Source organism: Amblyomma mixtum, chromosome 10, assembly GCF_055824585.1.
Source record: "Amblyomma mixtum isolate Tamu chromosome 10, ASM5582458v1, whole genome shotgun sequence".
NCBI lineage: Eukaryota > Metazoa > Arthropoda > Arachnida > Ixodida > Ixodidae > Amblyomma > Amblyomma mixtum.
In genome coordinates, this window is record NC_143021.1 from 85,619,677 (window position 1) to 85,624,526 (window position 4,850).

A 4,850-nucleotide genomic window follows, 5' to 3' on the forward strand; every position below is an offset into this window, starting at 1 on the left:
CTAAATCGCGTGAGCCAAGCTGTGTAGAGTACGCTAAGCCACACAATATGCGAAAATCAAAACCGAAACCAGTAGCGTTTGGCAACATCATCATCATTCCTTATACTGCGACGCAGTTACGGGGAGCTAAGTTATAGCCTTAGAACTAGGCAGACAGTGCAGCCGTGCAGCGGCTGCGGTTTTCCTGGCCCCAGATGAGTCGCCTGTAGCTGCCCGGCATGCTGCCCGGATTTCCAAGCTTTCGTCCGCAGCGCCGCCAGAAACAGATCGTTGTGAGTAGTCGCATTTTTTCACCTCAGTCATTCCAATTTGCTGACTTTGTAATTGAAACAAAATATTTTGTCGTTTAATGCAACAAGTTTGTGGCAAAAAGGGCTTTATCAATTCTTTTTTTAACGCGTGTCAAGTTAGGCGACTTTAGCGCCATCTTTCCGTTCGCTGGCGGCGGATTGCGAGTCTTCATGTTGGCCGCGTGCTACACTATCTTTTTTACGACGCTGAAACGACTCTTTGTTGACGGGGTGCGACGGTTGTGAAGTTGTGGGTGCGTTTCTTCAGTTTGTTTGTGTTAAATGTGCGGCCTCGTTAGTGTTGTGGTAGTGTGACTGAACTCGGAAGGTGACAGATGGCTCTAGTGCTGCGGAAGACGTTCTTACGCGCACGCAGTGCTCAAAAACTGCTCTGACGTACTGCACGCAACCACGCCGAGAGCGGCTGGCGCCCGATGCCCGATAGAAGAAACGGCTTGCCGCGAACGTTGACAAATGTAAGTACAGAACTGGAAAGTGACTTCTGCGATGTGTCGGGGGTATGATTGAGGGCTGCGAATGCATTTGGGTTGGTCTTCGCGTCTTGTTCGCAGTGAGGTGCAAAATGCGGGCACCACGCGATCGTTTGCAGAGAGAAGGTGTTCTGACACGCTCGCTTGCCAACTATGCAACTTTTAACCCGCCGCCTCACGCTCTTTGCGTCAGCTCCTCGGCGCAGGAGTTATGTGATAGAATTTGGTTGCACGCCGAGAACTATGGGGTGCTGCTTGATTCGTTATTCCGACTGAACAGGAGCAGCGCGTGAAAAGGAGACCATAAGAACGAAAAGTGCTTGTAGCGGCGTGCGTCTTTTGATTCTGCTGCCTGAGTGTTTACTGGATAAGGAGCAGTGCCCGTTCTACGTCGCAGTCACATCAATTGCTGTGTTTATTGATAGTTCTGGTCAACGAAACGACGATTAAAAATAGCAGAACCATTCCATTGCAGTGCAGCTGAGGTAATCGCACAATGGAAGGTTTGTTGTCATTTTATTTTTTTTTACGTTCACTACATTTATGTCATTCCCCCATTTTCAGTCTGAAGCGATAAAAGTATAACGTGATTCGCGAATAATAGCTTAAAGAAAAGTATGACAAGCTTTGTAAACCATTTGTTTGCTAACTATTGGAGGCATAGGTAATTAATCATTAGCCTCCACTCATGAACACATTGGACTGAACAGCTCGAGGTTGTAATGGGATGTGGCTTCTGTGATGATGTTTATGAAAGCATGGCTCTAATGCAGCCTTTCTTCAAATGCACCCGCAGTCAAGCCCTGCACAGCTGCTCCACTGGTATCATCACGCTACTTTTGCACCAGCTTTCATCTGTCATCGAGCCAATTTTACCTCAACCAGAGGCAAATGACATCAAGACCTGCTGGTTCAGCCTATCAGCCATTGACACTGGATATCAAGCATGTGCCACTTGTAAAAGGATAAGTAGACAAGTGGGTATATTTTCCTTGTCTTTTTTAGCCTGCCAAAAATCTTCTGATCCAGGCTCCCTCTCTCTTTTGTTTTTTTTTCTTTTAAAAGAGGACCAAGAGAAAGGGAAAAGATATTGCGGGCATCATGAAAGCACTCCCCTAGTCAAGTGCATTGTGTTATAGTGTGAAATGCTTTTTATAGTTTTTTCCCTCATGCCTCTCGTGCTTGGAAATCTTGACCACAGTATAGACCAAATTAAAACAATTATCTGCTTCATGACCTTTATACAGCAGTCTAAAAGCAGCAAATAACTTTTATAGGTTTACTTCAGCAGTACCTACCTCTTACAATGTATGGCATGTTTGAAGTGAACCAGTGATGTGATAGCCATGGACTAAAGGGCAATTCATAATTGAATATTGGCGTTCAAGTGGAGCACTCTGCTTTAGAAGCATAGGTGTTGCTAGCATCAATAATTGATACCTTACCAGGTTATCCTTGCATTACATGAAACCCTGTAAAGCTAATATTTTAGCTGTACAGAATAAAGGTGCTTATTCGATGTCATGAGCATTGCTGAGGTTTTCTTTCACACTCCCTTTGTCACAACTGACTGCACTGTACAATTGAAATGCATTTGGAATTGAGTATTGGTGCATTCTTATTTTTATTCATGCCGACGTTCAGTTACTGATTGCATTACACTAGCTGAGCCTAAGTCAACAAATATTGCTGTGACCTTAACAAGACCACTGGCTTTACTTGAACCAATGCATTTGATGTTGCCTTTCTCCCGTGCCATCAAGGTTTGTAATAAGCTGTGTAAATAACTTAATTTACTTTCTAGAGGTATTTATTGCTGCAATTAGTGACAGGTAATTTCCTAAAGAACAACCTAAGTGCACATTTTTATCTTCTTTGGAACACTTGTTTGCTTGTTTCCCTTGTATTCTTAACTTAAACAGATAAGAGCAGGCCTCAGCACTGGAGGGATGTGCTGAGGGACAAATAAAAAGCTACCAGTCCAGCTGCTCCCTTAGGGGCACATTTCTGAGGCTTTTATCGCTTGTAGTTCTATGAAGCTTTACTTACAAGTATTGTATCTGACGCAGTGTGTGCCTTAATATTTTGATTCATTTGCTTTAGAGTGTGCCACTCTTGCCCTGACGAACTTGCTCACCTTTGTACTCTTTGTTCATACATTTTCCCCTAACACCTGGTATAGCTCCAAATGATACATTATCTACAGCAACATGTGCATTATATTGCGATGTCTTTGTCCCATCACTTTTGAAAACAAAAGCTGCCTGAATTTTTGTGCAGAGAAATCAGAAACACAAAATAATTTTCATATTTGATGGCCTGCATGTTATCTTCATATGACTGGAATGGCTAAATATCTCTTTGTGGTAGCCTAATTAGGTGTAACACGTTAATGTCAGTTCCTGTGAATATCATTCAGTCTTCGAATGTGGGGGCAGAATTGAACACAACAGCATGTTATAGCTTTTTCTTGTTCAAGGACGCATTACATTTAGTTCTAGTCTTGTGACTGCTGCTTATGCTATTACTCAGCAGCCTTATCAAACTCACTCAGAGTGCTGCATTTTAGTGCACATTTAACTGATTGTTGCTTCTCCGTGTTTGATTCTATTAGAAGTTACTATAACTGTATACTTTGAATGTTTTCTTGTGCAGTTCTCTTGCTGCTGCATTCTGCCATGGAGGAGGCTACCTGTTCGTGCACACGTCTCATCACTAGGACGCTACCTCTTCCGCTGGTGATGCAGACAAGTAACGACAGGGTTAATTGGAGAGGCATGGGAGAGGCCTTTGCCCTGCAGTGGGCATAGTCAGGCTGATGATGATAATTAACAACAAGCAGGCTGCCTGATATTGAGGACAAGTGTCAGGATAGTGCACCAACAAAGTCGCTTAAACATTTCTGTGCTGATGCATTTTTATTAAAATCAGCTCATAGCTTAATATCTACATCCATGGGGACATTTAGCATATGTTTGGCATCTGTTTGACTTTTAATTCGCTAGTGTTTGCAGCCTTTAATGTTGGTCTTAAGACAGTGTAAGCATTGTTTCACTGTGTGGGATTTTTTAGCTGTTTTGGAGAGATGTGTGTGTATGCATGCAGTTTTTTTCCACGGGTTTGTTATGTGGCTCATGGAACCTTCATGTTACAGAAGAAATTATTTCGTTTCTGTGTTGTACAGGAAAGTGAGCAGTATTTATATGCACCAGGTGTTTCAGGGAAGAATAAGTAGTTTTCAAAAATATGGCTTTTGCTGCATAATATTACCAGTGTTAGCAGACACCAGAAAGCAGGTGAGGTGTATTTAGTAAGCTGGTTAACTAATTTCTGATAATTAACTTTTTAACTAACACAGGTTTGCAACTGGTTGCAGTTAGAGACTTTTAGCCAGTTGTTCGTAGTAGCCATATCAGTTTCTGGAATGTAAAAAACATGATTACTTTTGCTGCTGTGGCTCGACAAAATTTGGCTGCATCGTGCGAAAATTCATGCGCTTTTGAAAGCACACAGGGAAAGAAACCCCTCCAATGCATGTAACTGCTACAAATCTCTAATGGCAACTAGACGCCTAACTCTGATAGTGAAGGAATCATATTCTTAGCAGTAAGAAACACACACAACACCAAGACACACACACACAGGACACCCGCTAGACTTCAACTATCTTTACCGGACACTTGTACGACATAAATATGTATCACTGAGCACACGCAGGTGCCTCGTCATCCGCAACAGGTCTAACTACGCCCTGCCTTCTCCAAGGCATACGGTTGCGCCGATAAACAATCTCTTTTTCTGCCAACGCCAGGGAGGGAGTGCTTACACATGTCACCCGCCTCTTGAATGTAATTGTAATGTAATGTAGCCGTATGGCTGCGCTTGGGTGGATGCCAATGAGTAATTACTCCCTTATTTCAGTTATACGCTTTTCACAGGAATATATGGAGTGCATTTCAACCGCAAACGCATCAGCGTTCAATGTGCGTGCTCAAAATTTCTATTATTGTTCCACGCAACTTTCTATTTTGCAGGCAAGCAACCATCCCGCTAACGAAAATATTTTACA

General features: G+C 42.8%; 1 long non-coding RNA gene across 1 annotated transcript; it reads left to right on the top strand.

Moving 5' to 3' along the window:
• Positions 1-512: 512 nt before the first annotated feature.
• On the top strand, positions 513-4,608 carry LOC149326340 (uncharacterized). Its single transcript, XR_016285954.1, has 3 exons — positions 513-766; positions 1,578-1,758; positions 3,437-4,608. It is a non-coding gene; the product is annotated as an uncharacterized LOC149326340 (long non-coding RNA).
• The last annotated feature ends 242 nt before the right edge of the window (positions 4,609-4,850 follow it).